The following is a 20,099-nucleotide window of genomic DNA, read 5'->3' on the forward strand; positions in this document are numbered from 1 at the left end:
TATATATATATATATACATACATACATACATACATACGTACATACATACATACATACATACATACATACATACATACATACATACATACATACATACATTCGGTTATCCCATAAATAATACGGTTCTTTTATACTTCTTTTATTTTTCAAAATCAAAAGAAACAAAGTTCTTTTTTAATCTAAAATATACTCTCCTTCAATTTCTACAATGCACTTTCATCAATCTGGTAGACTTGCAACGTCTCTGTTCCAAAATTCACTTGTTCCTGACGAAAAATACCCCTCTAGCACTGTTCTGACCACGTCTACAAAATTCATATCTTTTCCATCCAAATGATTTTGAAGACTGTGGAATACATGATAATCAGACGGAGCAATGTCCAGCGAATATGTTGGGTGGGGTATCGTTTCCCATTCAAATTGCTCCAGCCTTTGGAACGTCATTCTCGCTGTATGTGCGTAGCCGAGAATTACCTTGTTAGGAAAACACCTTTCGTCTTGAAACCAAAGATGGACGTTTTTCTTCTAGCGCTGACTTAAGCTGCTGAAGCTGCTCGCAGTAGATCACCTTCGTTATCGTTTGGTTTTAGTTTAAAAATTCAAAGTCGACTGAACCTTTCATATCCCACCAAATAGATAATAAACCTTACATGGGTGAAGACCTTCTGTAGTCTAGGGTGCCGATGTTTCTCTTTTCCCACTGTCTTCGGCGCTTGACAATTTTTATAGAGAACCTATTTCTCGTCCCCAGTCACTATTCGATCCAAAACGAGACGTGACAGCAAAGAAGAGCATACAATCACTCCCTGCGCGCGATTAAAGTCGGGAGGTTTGTGAGGAACCCATTGACCCATTTGCTGACTTTTCTTATGGCACGCAGGTGTTCATGAATGGTTGAATAACCAAACCTAGGCTTCTCTGCTAGCCCCTCAACAGTTACGATGTGATTTTATTTCACCAGAGTTTGCAGGACGTTGTTATTGAGCTCTACACATCTTCCAGGAAGGGGCACGTCTTCTAGGCAGTAGTTTCCGGCTCATGATTTCTGGAACCACCGTTGACACTAGCTTAGGCTTATTTTCCGATCCCCAAAAATTGCATTAAGGTACCTCGCACTTTCCGTTGCGCTGTTTCCATTATTGAGCACATAAAGCAAAATATTCTGAATATGGTCCTTTGTCACTTCCATTATAGTTTTGAAAAATAGCTGTTAAAAGCGAACTGCACTCTTCAAAAACCTTGCACTGAGAATAAATAGAAGATAAAATGACGACGTGCTTTCATAGCAAGTTGAAGCAGGTATTTTATCCCGTCCCCCTCCGACTTTTATTTCATGCAATTGAAAAAGACCACATTATTTATGGGATAACCCCGATATATGTAATTACATATACGTGTATATATATATATATATATATATATATATATATATATACTAATTATTTATAATATAATATAGGATGAATTCTTTATAAGAATTTATCAAGTAGTCAGCGTGAAAAAACCTCATAATGAAAAAATAACGAAAAATTTCGTAATCGAAAAATTCATCGTTTCTTTATATATATATATATATATACATAAGTGTTTGTATGTGTGCATACAGGATGCATAAGATATTTGAGGACAGATTTATGTTTATAAAAAATAACATATATGTGATAACAGATAAATTTATTTATCAAAAAATGCTATGAGGATAAAAATAAACATTCTTTTCTATAACGTTATTCAATAAAGCCACCTTGAGCTTCAAAAACTGCTTCTATATGAGATCTAAATCATCTATATGCTCGAATCAAGTGGTCCTGGTTCATTTTGGACATTACTCTGACTATGGCAGCTTTCAAAGAATCTTTGATGTTATTCGCATGTTCCTTGACCTCTCTCTCAAAAACGCTTCACAATGGATTGAGATCTGGGGAATTAAGAGGCCAAATGTTAGGGGTTATGTGATCAAGAAAACTTTCAGCCATCCATTCCTGTGTTACTAGTGCCATGTGTTATAGTGCAGAGTCTTACTGAAACAGATATGGCATTCCATTGCATACACTGTCTATCCCGAGCTTAGGAATTATTTCCATTACCAAATTTTTGAAATTATATCTTCGGTATGTTAACTTTGGATTCCTGAACGACAATGTAACTTCCGTATAATTAAGGTATCTTCGGTCTCATGAGTAGCTAGCTGAGTACCCCTCGAGTAATTATTACATCGGATGATCTGCTAGCTAGAAAAGGTATGTAGCCTAGATTTTACCTACTCCACTCACTCAATTTGTATATTCATTCTCATTCATAGCAACTGAAGTTGCCAACAGTGAGCGATAAAACAATTTTTTTTCCAGCTTATCGATCTTCTATATGGGAAAGGTATTGTTACAGAATGTTGTTTTTATACCTACGACGGACTGCCTGAATCTTACAAACATTTTACTAACAGAGAATGGGCTCTGGAGAGGGAATATAAAAATATTAGTGTCCGCTTCTGCTCTGCTTCTTAACTGGGAATAATTATTTCCAGTGAATTTCTTAATCCAAATTTCTTTAAACATGTTAGCTCTAACATGGTTGTTTCAATAGTTTCCAAATTTAATTTATCTTATTTGATGTGGAACATATTCACATTGTAGTCTACAGTTAATATATCAACAAAAATATTTTCTGAAATATTTTCTAAAAGCTCCAGCTGAAATTTATTTTGTTATATACTTATATCCTTCTTGAATCTAGAGTGCTACAATTGTAAAAAAGTTTTTAAATATTTTCAAATTTTATCACTCTCGACTCCGAATGACTACATTATATATAACGATAAGATTTACCATTTAAAAAAGTAAAAACTAAATTTTCACACATATATTCATTTTTTTTTTAATATGTTTGAGGTTTCGTTTTTTATTGCTATAAATATTCCTTTTACATATTTACATATTTATCTTCGAAGTGTGGATCTGATATCCTTTCATTTTATGTTGCAGGAGTGATTGAGTCCTCAAGAACGCAATTTAAACCAAAATAGAAAACGAAAAATATTGCAATCAAGTGCAATATCCACTTCAGCGTCACCGTCATCGTCTGTTTCCACCATTTTAATATGAAGACGCAATGTCTTATATTTGGCGTGTATATTTGAATTAATAACAAGGAATGTAAGTATATTATCTCTATCTATATACACGTTTATTGCTGTGCGCGCGTGCGTGTGTGCGAATTAATGTTTGTATTTTCAAATATTTACTTGAAATATTAAACCATCTGAACAGATACGCATAAATCTGACCCATTTACAATCAAATTCATCTCAGAATTATGCTGGCAGTATGAACTTTTTAACACATCGTTGACACAAAAAGGCACGCATGCATTTACACCTACACACATTCATCGAAACATATCTTACTGTATGCATGCTTGCATATATACATTAAACACTAAACACTTCCATAGCAAACATGTATATATTGCTTCTCTGCTTTCAATTAGAAAAACAAATATAACGTTATCATTGGTGAACATAGAACTGAATGGCAAATGGCTATTTACATTTCTGATAACGTGAAATGAGCGAATATAGGAACTTAATATTATTTTAATAATTTTATTACACATCATATGTGTACTCGGTATATATTTGTACTTTTAGCTTTGTTTAAAATTTATACATTTGAATAACTAACAAAGCTTGCGAGGAAGCAAAACTGGTCATAGTTTTCTTACCATTTAATCGCATTTATTTCTTTTAAAATAATGTTTATTGCTCTTCGAAAAAAAAAAATAACGTTTTTCTCAGTTTTGACTGCCCTCATCAAATATTTCTCTAGGATAGTACGCATCAGTCGTAGTGAATTTTATTATATTTTCTTTATTGTTTTAAATCAGCAACCTTTCAGGTTTCTTTACAAATTTGAGAACTAAATGCCATATACAGTTCTATATTTAAGAGATGAGGAATTATGTACATTATTTACATTATTTACACTACGCCATATGCCCACGGGCATATGGCGTAGTGGTTAAGAGCGCGGGCTACTAACGTCAAAATTCTGAATTCGATTCCAAGCAGTGACATGAACAATAACAACAACAACAGCAATAATAATAATAATAATAATAATAATAATAATAATAATAATAATAATAATAATAATAATAGTAGTAACAACAACAACAACATCGAAAAATACCTTAGGAATGAGAACCCAGGTTCGAAATTTTCCCCAAAACACCTGAAGAAGGCTGGAGGGTATATCAGCCGAAACGTTGCGTTAACAACAAACAAGATGAGGACAAATATACGTCGAATGTAAATTATGTAAATAATGTAAATGTCACATGCTCTGAAAATGGAAATTACGGTAGCTGGGAGTTGAGAGTTGTCTCGTGTTTTACCAAACATACATAGATAAAGAGTGACACGTTAGGTTATATATGTTGTCATGGCTTATCATCCTAATCTTTATTCTCCTTATTTCGGGCTTCTTTAGTACTGCCTTCCTCAAATGCTCCCTATTTTTCTGTAAGTGGTGTGCATACATTGAAAACAACGCTATGGATATGCGAGTAAATGAGGCATTTTATTTGCATCTGTTTAATTTCAACTTATATACAAAGTTAATAGTCAATTAGCATTGATACAGTTAACTGAATGAATTCCAATATATCTCTCCAGGAACCTTTCATTGACAAAAGAAGGAAGGATAATGTTGAATCAAGAGGAATATTTCCTGAGGCCCTTTAGGGAGGAAACTAGATAATGTTATTCAATGGGAAGTCATATCATAACAGTTACGTCAGAGCTGGCTGTGCTTCTGAGTTATCTTCTTGTTAGGAAAAATATTATCGAATCATACCCGTTTACTATGCCCTTAAAAATATATAAGAAACCATAGTCTAATCAGGTAATTGTTAAATTAAAGAACTCTTAAAGTGGCTGCCATCCAAGTTATAAGTAAGATTTAAGAGAGAAATTATTGATTTCCATAATAAGGGACATGACGGTAAGCCTATCAGGTATTTCTATAGTGTGAATGAGTTGAAACCTCCTTTTGCATCTGAAGAATGTCATAGTAAACTTTTCTATTGCATGCAGATATTTTAGTATATTCAACAGATTGAAACATACGTACTAAGAAATGTAAAATAGCTATGTCTTTCATTTGGAGAACGAAGTTTCCAGTTTTTCACGTATATTTTTACGTTCAAAAGAAACGTACATCTTTCGTTTAAATTCAATGTCATTGGGAAAATATTTTATATCTGCATACGCTACATTGGATGCATTCTCTTGAAAGTGATATAGTCTGTTTTTTTTTACCTTTTCTCTCCTACCCTTCTCTTTCACTTTCTCTTTCTTTCTCTCTGACTTTCTCCCCCCCCTCTCTTTAACTATATATGTATGTATATATATATATATATATATATAGATAGATAGATAGATAGATAGATATGTATATATATATATATATATATATATATATATATATATATGTATGTGTGTATGTATGTGGTTATCTGTGTATATATATGAATGGAGGAAAATATTGACAGATTGAAACAATTCCAAGAACTTATAAACAACGTAAATCCTCACTCTTAATTCACAGTAGAGTTCAGCAACGGAAAACTCCGCTTAGGAATTCTAATGAACAGAAGATGAAAAGTGACGTCTCCATTATAGCCCACCGACCTATGACAATACATCTTTACAACATTTCGTTCAAAACACACTCGAAACTACATTCCATTAGATCTAGCAAAATGAGTATTCACGATTACATCAAACCTGGAACAAGACACAGAAGATTCGAGCAAATGAAAGTAACACTTATCAAATAAAAATACTCTATGAAAATTATTGAAATTAGAATTCTAAGAACCAATCAAATTAACATCCAAGAACATCGAACAATCAAGGACAAAAAGAAAAAATATACTATTTTGTATATATTTCAAACTTTTAACATAAGGAACACCGATATTTTCACCAACATCTGTCTAAACGTATCAATATTATTTATGGACGAAAAAATAAAATCGTCTTCCAAAAGCATCTAGTTATAAAGGCGAGGCGAATAATAATATCACTAAAACAGATATTGACCAATGCAAAGTTATATACACAAACGGCAAAATAAATGACACTGGCCAAAGTACGGAGGATGTAGCTACGTGTAGGAGGGTCCCGAATTGCACTTCATAGAAGACCTTATCTTCAAAATTATAAACAATTTTTCCTGCAATTCGGACAGCTTAATTTACGTTATAGTATGTAAAGCTGTCAAGAACAATTCATAGGACGAGCGAGTACACCAATCAGAAAAGAGAATGATGGTACTCCACTAACTAATCAGGCAACCATACACTAGAAAATTATCCCTAAGAAAACATATAGATAGTTGTGGAAGGCAGATCTTACCCAGCTAATCTATTTTCCCTTTCTACCCATGTAACGACTCAGCATTTTGATTTTACTATACTTTATTGGGCAAGAAATTTTTTTTTTATGTGTGGTTAGAAAACGTGATTAAAACTTTAGTTTCATACGTTTTTATGAGTTGTTCTTTTGAACTTTCAACCTTATTGGAAGTTTACTGTTGTTCAATACTATTTCTTGGTCTAATCTTTATATCACCACCTGTCTGTTTCCCATTTAGTTGTCTTATATCATATTTTAAAATATTCTTTTATATATTTCTTGAAGCTCTTTTTTTTATTTTAACAACTTTACTTCCTCTTTTTTTACCTTTCTTTGATTTCGTAAATATTAAGGATGGTCAATTCCCTGAACTTCTATCTAGCATCTTAATTTATATGAACTAAGACTAAAGATCTTTAGTTTTCCTGACCAAACCAAGCTAATTTTATCTAGTCTCGATCTTACATATATTGTATATATAAAGAGAAAATGTGTGTATACTACGAATGGAATCGTCGGTGAAACCATGATGTTCTGGTGATATTATAAGCTAGCTTTCTGCATTTGCATTTCTTTATGAATATACAAATATATAATGCATAAAATGCATATTAGTGCAAACATATAAACATAATTTATTCAACCCTATACTTATTACTACATGAAGAAGGTTGTAAAACGGCCGTAATCCCTTGGACGTCAATTGTTTGAATAAATATATTCATGCCTCATGCCTCCTGACATTTTAAGGTCTATATACTCTTCATAAACTAATTTCACAGGTCAGATCTTCTGGATTTCAGCTGCATGGACGTTATATTACATTTCTCAATATTGAATTATCATGTGGTCTGCTAACCGGATCCGTTAGAGGAGCTTTCTGTAATAGTCACACAATTTTCTGAACCCATAGCGTATACAACAAATGTGTGTGTATGAATGTGTGGAGGGATCGAGAGGGAGAGCGAGATATATGTAAATGTATGTATGCATATGTGTGTCTGTATGTTTTCTGTTTAGGAAAACGAAAATAAATTCGACCTCGGTAGCGTTTCAAGCGAGATGCAACTTTATAGTTAATTTATTTTCACTTGTCTCAGATATCTCCAGTGTTTTCAAAATATAAATATGTTATTGATTTATTCTAAAATATTGATGACTTTGTTGAAAATAACTTGGAGTTTCAAAAGCACGAACCTAAGAAATCATATAAAGATTATTGCTTTCGATTTTCACATACAACTCCGATATTTTCCGAGATTAGTTAATCAAAATCCGTAAGAAATTGGCGAAACATTGAAATTTCGCTACATATAAAGAATATGACTAGGATGTGCGCAAATGTTAATGGTATGATGGGCCAATAATTACTAAAAGGAAAGTCTTGCTTCATGAAAACAAATAAAAACTATTTCTGTTTGTTATTGCAAATACAGATTCTTACAGCATAATCCTGTCAACTGAGAACATTGAAGTGCTTAGATAATTAGATAAATGTCTCAGAAAATATATAAATGTGTTCTGTAATATCTTATACGTTTTCGGATTTATAACAAGATACTGACAGTGTTACAGTAGTAATATACAGATCTATTAAATGTATCATTCTCACTTATAGACACAAAGAGGACTCCAGTTTCCCTTCTTCTTCTTCTTCTTCTTCTTCTTCTTCTTCTTCTTCTTCTTCTTCTTCTTCTTCTTCTTCTTCCTCTCCTCCTCCTCCTCCTCCTCCTTTTCTTCCTTTTCTTTCTCCACCTCCTACTCCTTCTTCTACTCTTCCTCTTCCTTCTCCTTCTACTTCTGCTGCTAAAACAGCAACAACGACAACAACAACAACAACTACTACTACTACTACTACTACTACTACTACTACTACTACTACTAGTACTACTACTACTACTACTACTACTAGTACTGTAAAAATTATTACTGTTTTTGTTCAGTGGTCTTATTTCTATCACGTGCTTTCACTGCACTACCGGGCGCAATTTTCTGTGCCTGTGGTATCTACTGTAATTTGTTGCGGTTCTCTTATTTTCACTCTACTGAAAGTGTTTTACGTAGGACGTGTGCGGTGCTTTTAGACTCCACGTTCGTGTTGCCTCTATTTTCAGATATATTATTATTATTATTATTATTATTATTATTATTATTATTATTATTATTATTGTTGTTGTTGTTGTTGTTGTTGTTGTTGTTGTTGTTGTTGTTGTTATCATTATTATTATTATTATTTTATTTTTCTATTATGCCCAGACATGCGCTGAGGCTGTGATATTTCCAGCGTTTCCTTAATGGTGAGCAGGTGTGGTCGCTGTTTGTCGGAGCGACAGTGCTGGATGAAGTGTAGGCCGAGAAAAGACGCTCACATCCCTGTACCAGTTGGGCAATGCGGTCGGTGGAAGTTCCACGTTGGAGTTCTACAGGAGATTAATGGCAAGCAAGAGCTGGTCTTTTCAGAAGGATTTTAGGGCCGGGGTCCATGGATAATCTCCAGAAATCTCTGGATTGGCAGTACTACTCGAGGGGCTCATCAGTTCTAGACAAACTCTAGATGCACGAGAGTTCTGTCAGACAGACCTGTTTGTGATGTGCGCATGGCTGTGAAAGCATTCTGTTTGCAATCTTCCAGTGACCGGGCATTGCTGACTTATGGAGCTTTGTCGCATGTCGGATGTATTCGGTTACCAGCTGAGCCCATCGAGAGGGTCACCCTTCGCTTTCCTTTCGGTCAGAAGGGAAGGCAGAATTCCTCTATCAGATGGCCATAGTGAAAGAGGTAGTGTGGTGGTTGACGCTGAAAGGACTGAAGACAGTCACTATTGTTTTCGGCCAAGTTCTCGACTTTTTTCAAGTTTCACTTGAAAAGGAAAGTAGGTATGGAGAGGGAAATGCTTCCCTCCAGTACTTTTGTTGAAAGGTGGGTGAATGTGGGGAGGATGACCTGTATTCTGAACACATGCTTGTAAGCAGGCGGAGTTCAGAATGAGTTGTTGCCTGACTGAGGTGCTTTTGGCGGTCGTAGTGACTGGTATGTGTGGGGAAACTTGGTAGGCTCTGAATGAGGTACCTTTGTTGACATTTTTTGGGAAATGTTCATGTTAAATTGTGGTTGTTAATTGTTATCGTTTTATTGTATTCACGAATTTTTGTGTTAAGCCCCAATTGTCCCTTGTTTTGTATTGATTTTTTTTATGCACCTATAAACACTGGGATATGTTTTACCCACACTTTCCATAGTCTCTGTAAATCAATGGCTAGGTCCTGGTATTTTGCTATATTTTCTATACTGCTCATATTTTTCATCATTGGGGACTGTAATGTCAATTGTCTAGCACTTTCTAGTCTCTTTATCAGCTACTACTACTACTACTACTACTACTACTACTACTACTACTACTACTACTACTACTACTACTACTACTACTACTAAACCAGGCCTTCTACCTTCTATTACTCTGTTAGACTGAACGTTGAAGTCCTACAACATCTTGTATTTCTTACTTTCTATTACTTGTGTGCGTTGTCAGAGCTAAGGCCCATGCGCTAAAACCCGAAGGAACTAAAGCCGTCCAGTGGGCCCGAATGGTAGACTGTCCATGCAGAGGCTTCTGGATCCACTGCTTCTCAAATTGTTTCTGCCCATTCTTTTTGTAGTCTGTTTCATCACTTTTACTTCTTTGGTGGCAGTGGTTTCAGGTTCTTCATCTAATTAAGGGTTAATGCCGCATTCCCTTCCGAAATTGCAAGCTTCCTTGACAGTAGAATGGGATTTTTCGCTGCTATCGTGTTTTCATACAAGCCGCAGTATCCAGTCTTCTGTACTAGATAAGTACCTGCTCATTGCTACTGTGGAGGTCCTATAGCACAGTTCTCCTTGCATCATTCCTCTTCCCTCATTACTTCTAGGTAGGTACAGACGATCAACGTCTGCTTTTGGGTGGTGCATATTCTTAAACGTTAGTAATTTTCTTACCTTCGTATCCAGACGCTGGATTTCTTTAAGATTCCAGTTATTGATGGACTACTAGAAGTGCTAGGGTGTTAAAGACTTCGGTGCGATTTTTGGTGTTAAGTTCAGATTTTTTTTGTCCTATTTTCCTGTAATACTCCTTTCTATTTTTTTCCTTCATAGTAGCATGTTGTACACCATCTCCGTTTATCCACAGGATTTTATAGCTTTCTTGTGGGTTAAGCTCCTTGATGGTAGTGTCGGCATCTAATTAAAGCTGGTTGCTTGAGCTTGTCGCTTGAGCTTGTCGCTTGAGCTTGTCGCTTACAAAAGTTGCTTTTGCACACTTATCAAGGCCAAAATCCATCCCGATGTCATTGCTGATCCCTTTAACAGTTGTTAACAGCCCTCCCTACTAGCTCTTCGTCATTTCTAGAAAACAGTCTCAGATCGTCCATATAGAACAAATGGTTTACTATATGATACACTTTGGGCCCATACTTGGTGTTACTCAGTTTGTTTGAGAGTAGAATTAGTGCCATGCAAACGAGTAATGGGAAGGGGGGGGGGTCACATAGAAAGATGGCTCATTTGATACTGATGTTGTTACATTGGCTCATCTCATTACTGTGGCGTAGAAATAGAAATGTATTCCACTCGGCCATGCGTCCTTGTAAGAGTTTGGAGACGCCAATGAGTATTATTATCTTTTTTTTATCTACCACCAACAATGCCTCGTTTCCGAGTGTATTGGTTAGGAAGTCAGACGGAACTGTAAGCTATTATTATTATAATAATAATAATACCAATAATAATAATAATTATTATTATTATTATTATTATTATTATTATTATTATTATTATTATTATTATTATTATTATTATTACTACTACTACTACTACTACTACTACTACTACTACTACTACTACTACTACTACTACTACAACAGCTATTAGAAGCTAATTTTGATTATTAGAGATTTTTTTTCTGGGATTGAATGGCAAGTCTCATATTATCACAAGAATTTTTGTGAGAATTCTTGCAGATTAGATGATAATGATGATGATGATGAGGATTTCTTGTAGGTCAGTAATACATGTCTCAATTTAGGTATCTGAAGAAAAATCTTTTGCACCAGTTTCGTTATTATGTTGAATCCACCAATTACCACAACAGCAGTCTTTCACCCTTGTGTTTCACAATCTCTCCATCTCTCTGGCTAGGGTTCTATTATTTCTCAGTTTTTTCAATATTTATCCTATTATTGTAAACTGTTGCAAAATCAATGATGTTACACTTTTTTTTTTTTACCTCTACACGATGATATCTGGTTTCATTGCTTTAATCATATGATCGGTCTCACTGGAGAAATCTCATAAATCCCTGTAATTATATCAAACGCTAGGACAGCCTCCGGGTCGTGTTCCTTACCACTTTACTTTTACTTCTAATCCACTGACTTGGCTAACATCCTAATGCGCTAATTTACTGAAAGAGGTACGCCTGCATTAATACACATTGTGTACTGGCTAACTACAATCCCTGATCTTGTCTTTATCAAATTCGTTCAAATGGATTCATCTTGAGCGGCTATAATTAGCGATCCAGTTTCTTGTTTCAGTTTCCTTTCCTTCCTTCTTCCAGCCCCGACTATCTTTCCTCACTTCTAGTATCCCGGGTTTGCTGCTTGAACTGGCCATTTAGTTCCTTTCCTTTCCAGTTAATTGTCTTATCCTGTACTTTCCTTTGCTTCTTCTTACTACTACTACTACTACTACTACTACTACTACTACTACTGCTACTGTTGCTGCTGCTGCCACTGCCGATTACAACTGCTACTACTACTATTACTACTACTACTACTACTTACTACTACTACTACTACTACTACTAATACTACTACTACTACTACTACTACTACTGTACTGCTGCTGCTGCTGCTGCTGCCGCCACTGCTGATTACAACTACTACTACTACTACTACTGCTGCTGCTGCTACAACAACAACTACTACTACTGCTACAACAACTACTACTACTACTGCTACAACAGATACTACTACTACTACTACTGCTGCTGCTGCTGCTGCCACTGTTAATTACTACTACTACTACTGCTACTACTACTACTACTACTACTACTACTACTACTACTACTACCACCACTACCACTACTACTGTTGCTGCTGTTACTACTTCTTCAACTATGACTACAACTACTACCACCAACATCAACACTCTTACTAATACTACCACCCCGTGTTTGGGAGAGGGGCATATTCGAACTGGCTGAATCGTTAACAACATTTAGCCTGTCCTTATGTTGTGCTTTCAAATTCTGTCGCGGAAGAACTGGGGTTCGAAATTGCTGGCCTTGTACCAAAGCTTGAAACCATTACTATTGTCATCATCATCATCATCATCATCATCATCATCATCATCATCATCAGTAGTAGTAGTAGTAGTAGTAGTAGTAGTAGTAGTATGGCGGTGAGCTAGCAGCATCGTTAGCATGCCGAGCAAAATACTTTGCGGTATTTCGTCCATTCTTACGTTATGAATTCAAATTCCACCGAGGTTGACTTTGCCTTTCTTCCTTTTGGGATCGATAAATTGAGTACCAATGAAACACTGGTGTCCATGTGTAATCGACTAGTCCCTCCCACTAAATTTCAGGTATTACCCCTTTAGTAGAACGGCTTATTATTAGTAGTAGTAGTAGAAGTAGTTTATTATTAGTATTGAGATTATTGTTGGTTTTGTTGTTGTCATTGTTTGTCCTGTGTTCGCCAATTGTTTGTCTGTATCTTTTACAATTTATTTATTGTTTTGCCCTCAAAGGGCTACGTTAGGGTTAGGGTTAGGGCTACGTTCATTATGTCTTTTTTTATATATCATTTTTTGATAAACTGACATAGAACGTAAAATTGCAAAGAAATTACGTCAAGATTTCTTTGCTGGGGGAGTTTGCAGTTTTGTAAAATTCATGCATTTGTCTGATTTAGAAATAGTAAACAGAAAATTAATTATTATGTTCCAAGCCCAGTAAACATAAGTGGCTGATTTAACAATAAACGGCCATGTTGTCACCATGAGAACAAGGGACCTTGTCTCCATAGACACAACACTTTAACGTACTGCAAGGCAATAAGAGCAACTAAGTGGGATCGCCACGACCAGCAGCAGTCATGATAACAAAATCAACAATAATGAGAAGAAGAAGAAGAAGAAGAAGAAGAAGAAGAAGAAGAAGAAGAAGAAGAAGAAGAAGAAGAAGAAGAAGAAGAAGAAGAAGAAGAAGAAGAAGACAACAGCAACAAAAACAATAGCAACTAAAGTTACTACCACTACAACTGATACTACTACAACTACTACTACTACTACTACTACCACTACTACTGTTACTACTAATACAAATTCAAAGACAATAATAACGAAGCCACCAATAATATCAGCACTCACGCGTTTACATTAAATTAAAAAGTTATTCCAGTTCTGCTTTTTTCTCAAATATTAATGAAATAATCAACAAATTAAACAATAGCGTCAAAATCATTTCCGCTAAGTTCAGTAGAACATTATGAAAACAACAATTACCACTGCCCTTACTTCCTCTTTTGCTGTTGGTTTTATTACTAATCAAAATAATAGTAAAAGAGATTACGATAAAGTAAGTGCAGCAACGAGAAATTAAGAAAGATATGAAATTCAGCTACAAGAAACCAGACAGGAATATTGTTTAATACGACGGTAAAGATGTGGGGAATTGTAAACACCCCCACTTCCAGATTTTGCACAGATACAAACATAGATGAAAAGGAACCTACATATACATAAACACAAAATCTCAAAGAGCAGAGAAACAACAGCATGCCCATGTACAAAGATGACTGAAATTTTTATGGGAGCATCATCTGTAACAGAAAAAAAATCAATTCGGCATAGTGAGTGTGAGAAAGGCCGCGGTGGCTGATTCAAAATCTATCGCATCGCCCCGCTAAAGAGCGATAATTTATTCTCGTACCAGCTTCTACGGACAGGAATGTGACGAAAGTAATGGAGATGGACATGCTGCTAGAAATATGTCTTCGGTGGCTACAAGTTTAAATATTTACTGTTTTGAAAAATTGGCATTGACCTTTCTGCTAAATAATCCCCAATGGGATGTTTTTGTACACTAAAGCTACAATTTTGACAAAATTCGTCATTTTCCTATTTTTAAAAATGTAAATCGAAAGAAAATTTATCATAATCTTTGAAAGCAAGCGTCTATAATTGGATGATTTAGCAATCAACATTGATAATGTCTCCCTAATGACACATTTTTGATGCCATCCTAGACTGTTTTCTGTATTTTAATTCTTCATCTTGGCAAGACGTGAGGAACAATTGAGGGAAAAAAAGCAAAATTAGTGGGAATAAGTTGAGTTAGTTAACGTCCTTCCTCCAATTTCTATTTGAAACAATTGTATTGTACAGTGTTCAATTGTATCGACTAACAGCTCACCACAAGGTTGCTGGTTTTGTGACTAAATTAAAAAATGATTGTTATTATTTCTTTTTATGTGTTTAATAAACATCATCTATGATCACGTTGTATTGCAGCTAAGTAAGCGAAAAAAAAAACAAGTTAAACATCGTTTTTTTTTTATAGCTTTTGGGGATTTTCTTCTGATCTATATCTCATATACTGTCCCTTAAGTGAGTTAGTTAGCTGTTGACTGCAGATTCTTCAGTATTTTATGAAACATGTACGCTAGCCCCTTATAGCCCCTCTGTTATATATTTAAACAAGACGTTTAGAATATTATCTTGTAGCGACTGATTTCCGTCTGGCGTTGACTTTTCCCGAGGATTTTCCTAGTACAGTTGAACAACTTCTTTCTTGTTTATTCTTTTGTTGTCGTTCTAAAATGATACTACCTCCTTCGTTGACTTATGAATTTCTAATTTAGTGTTATCTAAATAAAATTGTCTTAAATTTGAGCCAATAAACTCGCTGTAGTTTATTTTTATTTTACCAAAAAGCACTCATAATGACGTAGCGCTCTTTGATTCCGAATTCTTATGAACTACGGTACTTTTTCCTTTTTCTTTTCGTTTTTTTTTCCGTCTTCAGTGTTTTTAGGAGTGGGAAAATTAATTTTCGCTTTCTTTTCGATATGGTTGTTTTCAATGTTGTTTGCGTCGATCTTCATATTTCAGTTTTTGGTAGGTCTTGACAGATACATTTATGTCGATTGGGACAGCCATATCAATGAGAAGGCATGATTTTTGTCTAAAGTCATTCAATATCATGTCTGGCATATTTGCATCTATCTTTTTGTCAATTTGAATGGTGAAGTTCCAGAGGAGTGAGATGTGATCATTTTCAAGCACTGGAGGTGGTTTGTGTTCCCACCAGTTTTTTTCATGGGGCATGTCCAGGGTTTTTCAAATTATCCAGCAAATATATTGTGCTACTCTATCATGCTTGTTGAGACACATGATCAATGGTTTCATTTTGTTGCTTACATACACATGTTGGGAAGCTACCGTTCTTTAATATGTTGGCCTGGTAGATCCTTGTAGGTAGACATTGATCTTGGGCTGCTACGATAAACCCTTCTGTTTCTGATTTTAAGCCTGAAGCCATTAGCCATTGAAGGGTAAGGGCTTTCTAAAATCGGTACTATTAGCTCTTTGGGTATTTACCATTGAGAGGTTTTCTCGCCATTTAGGAGTAAGGCGGCAGTTTTAGCAAGGGTTTTCATATGCTTAGCTTTTTCAGCGCTTGTTTCTAGTACGTCTAATTCTGGAATTTGTTATATTTAGAATTCACTTAGATATTTCTTTGCCTGTTTTGTTACTGAGTATGATACTTTCTTGTTATCATGCTTTGAGACAAGTTTTAGTATCCAGTCATCAGAATTTTTCAGGTAGGTGTCTAGGCCAATTGTGGCAATCTTCATTGCTAATTACAGTTGTAAACGCTCACGACCACCCTCTTTTCTTGGCAGGTAAAGTCGTTCTATATCTGTCTTATGGTGATGCATTCTATACATTGTCAACATTCAAACTAACAGGAGTGGTTAATGGCTTAGTTTCCCATGTTGTTGACAGAAAATTGATGTACATATAGGAATGTGAATGAAATACCCTTTCATAATAGACGAATACAGTCCACAAGAGAAAAAAGAATTAGATTTTGTTTAAGTTTTAAACAAGTGAGACATACTGTGTGATAACTGTAACGTTGAGAAAATATTAATAATGGCATGGTCATTTATATTTCGGATGAGATTAGCATTGGTGGTCATCAACTTGTGACCGAGTATGACCACTTATTAAACTTAGCAAACTAGTACTAATGTTCCGAGATTCCAAGACGTTCTTGTGCAGGAATTTGTTTTCAGTAAATAAATTGTTACACAACACACAGCACACTTCTCAGTGCAATCAGCTATAAAACCCGTGGCACAAAAGAGGTTGAGACGACCAGAAACCGACTGAACTTCATATTTTTTTAATACAATTTTACCTTCACCGAGAAGGAAGTTTTAACGAGAACTAGGATTTTTCATTCTCAGTGCTTAAAATACTAGTTAACCCGCATCTGATAAATGCTACTACTCCGAGCCTGAGTAGACCAGGGAACAATTGTAGCTCAGGGGTGGTTCTGCACTCCTCAAATCTCTGGATTTACTAGGTCCCACTTCTGGATGCAGCATAAAGTCATACCCAGGACATTACGAACTACAATAACAGTAACGACAGTAGCAACGCACGGTCAATGTAAAAAGAAGAAACAACGATTTTCTTAACTGGATGCTGAGAAGAACTTGGGATAGTAAAGGAGAAAAATTGGAGATGAAATCACAAAACACCATGCCTCTTGCCTAAGGATATTGAGGAGTAGATTGCAAAGAAAATAGTGACGTACTATTGCTTCTCCATAAAGAATAGTCAGACTTTCGACATGCACACAAAAGAGGCTTTCGAAGGAGCTCTATAATCTGTGAAGTGAGGCGGAATCAGGTTTTCGGCACTATAAATCTAGTGTTGGAAACAGAGTAGGTTCATCATCAGTTGGCGCTTGTGGGATACAGTTTGAACGATAATTTCGCGGCACAGTCTACGAAATGATGTAAAGGGAATTATGATCAGGCAAAAAAGCTAGGAAATTGATTCATGGTTAATGGCGATCTTCGCGGAGTGGTGTGGAGAGGTTTTGCAAGCACAAAAGACATGAATGACTGTGAAAAGAAAGACAAATCGACCTTTTCTCATAGTTATTGGCACCAAGGGTGGGAGAACACGACCGAGATACTAAAAGGGTTTCTTTCTCCAAGGGAAGATTGGTCACATTTTAGAAAGGGCAGCATCTTTCAACTGTAGACAGACTGTTAAGATTATGCCCTGGAATGAATGGGGGTCCTTTATAACACACCAAATGCAGAACACATACACAGAAAATATACGGAGCATCCATTAGACATATAGTGTTCGGAGTACAATTGGTCAGGGTTGTGAAGTACTCTGAATGGGTGCTTACCAATTATGTGTGAAAGAGTTGCTATGATTTACTTGCATGGAATTTGTATGTCAAAACTTTTGCCTTGCGCAATATAATGTATAAGGCTTTAACAATCTCGTTTATTATATACATGTACATCTCTACAGTTCTGTAACGTATTTTTAAATCGACTTTTAAAAGCTAGTAAGCTCTTGGGACATATTGATAACAACAACAACGACAGCAACAACAACAACAGCAGCAGCAACAACAACGACAACAGCAACAACAACAATATTGATAATAATAATAATAATAATAACAACAACAACAACAACAACAACAACAACAACAATAATAATAATAATAATAATAATAATAATAATAATAATAATAATGGACTCTTTTTGTAGTGAATATTGTATTTGATGTTGTACATATGCTTTTGCGCTTGCTATATATGGACGTGCTACAAATTTCTCTGAGGATTTTTCACTCTTTTCTTTTGTTCTTGTTTTTGTTTGTACATCTATATAAAAAATATTTCTGTTTTGATTAATTTTTAATAGGAAATATCTTAGAATGCACTGAATGTCTACCCTCATACCGGAAGAGATACAAGTTCTGTCAATTTTAGGCATAATTATATTTTCCTGTTTTAGTTTACTTCTAATTCAGATGGCTTCTTTGCAGAGAAATGCCACCATAAAAATATATCAAAAATTAGCGTAACTATAACTACAGAAAGACAAAATTTAATTTCACAGCGGGACCTACTGAGGAAAATAATATTACAAAATGTATATTAGATCAATTTGAATGAAATTCTTAAAAACAACAAAACGCAAAATAAATAAGCCAAGTTTAACGTGTAGAAGTGTCGTTTAGTATGACTCGAAAGATATTTTCGGTTGAGCTTTTCATTAATGTTGTTAATTATAACCAGAAGCTGAGCGCAAATCTCATCTATCTATCTATCTATCTATCTATCTATCTATCTATATATATATATATATATATATATATATATACATACACACACACACGCACGCACACACACACACACAAGTTTAAATAAATGGAGTTATATGCATGTATTAAATGATTTCTTTTATTTCCGACATATGTTTCGAAGATTACAATTGGTTCATTGCAAGGGAATGAATAATGTTGAGAAAGATGTAGTCTTCTCTTCAGGGAAATGCATAAAAATCAACTCAACCGTAAGACATTATTACCGAATGTGACAACTGCGATTAGAGAAGAATGCTACATGGTTGTTTTACAATGCATTGAGACAGAGTAAAAAAAAAAAAATTCACATCGTAACCGCTGTGTTTAAGCTTCGTTAAGTGTTGAGCGCTGGAGCGATTAGAAATGGCATATGCTCGGTAAGACCGCATGGAAGCAGAACGGCATGAAATAAATGGAAGAGGAATGCGACCAAGGTTTGGGGAGTAATCCCAACAAATCCTGTAGGAGATTTTGACTTGAGTTTAGGTTGAATACTCTCTCTGTTTTCGGTGATTTGTGTTTACATTTCTCAATTATATTGTGCGCTTATAGAATCATTCATTGATTATTTCGTGCATATTCAAATAAATATGTATCAACACACTGAAAAAGATGTCTTTGTATGAATGGGCTCTCTGGCCAAAAGAGAAAAAATGCTGTTGTTGCTATTATTCAGAATGGTTACGGCATCTGACAAAATGCTAAACATCTACATTCAAATCCACTGAAGTTGAATTTTGCCTGGAACTCTTCCGATGTGGATACAATGAAGTGAAACCTATTTAATTGAACGGCTTACCCTTTCCAATTTCAGGCGTTGTGACTTTGATAATGATACTACTACTACTACTACTACTACTACTACTACTACTACTACTACTACTAATAATAATAATAATAATAATAATAATAATAATAATAATAATACGAATAATAATAAGAAGACACCGGGGAAGTGAGAAGACACCGGGGAAGTGAGAAGACACCGGGGAAGTGAGAAGACACCGGGGAAGTTTAACAGAGGAGACACCGGGGAAGTTTAACATGTGAGTACGATAAATCACTGCTCCGAAACTTACCCAAAAACATCGGAAATAAAGACATCGCATGGAGCCAAAAAATAACTGACAAAGGGTTGGACTATATTCGAGTAAGTAATACTCATTGAAATTTATTCCTATTTTTCCAAATATAATGATGTATTTTAACTTGATACCTCC

General features: G+C 35.1%; 1 protein-coding gene across 3 annotated transcripts in view; it reads left to right on the top strand.

Moving 5' to 3' along the window:
- Positions 1-2,985: 2,985 nt before the first annotated feature.
- LOC106871954 (protein still life, isoform SIF type 1) overlaps positions 2,986-20,099 on the top strand; it is a 1,491,364-nt gene continuing 1,474,250 nt past the window's right edge. For all 3 annotated transcript variants that reach the window (XM_052966200.1, XM_052966198.1, XM_052966202.1), the window contains exon 1: positions 2,986-3,152. The gene's annotated coding sequence lies outside the window, so the exon portion shown is untranslated. The remainder of the gene's footprint in view (positions 3,153-20,099) is intronic.

This window comes from Octopus bimaculoides, chromosome 3, assembly GCF_001194135.2.
Source record: "Octopus bimaculoides isolate UCB-OBI-ISO-001 chromosome 3, ASM119413v2, whole genome shotgun sequence".
In the NCBI taxonomy this organism is placed as follows: domain Eukaryota; kingdom Metazoa; phylum Mollusca; class Cephalopoda; order Octopoda; family Octopodidae; genus Octopus; species Octopus bimaculoides.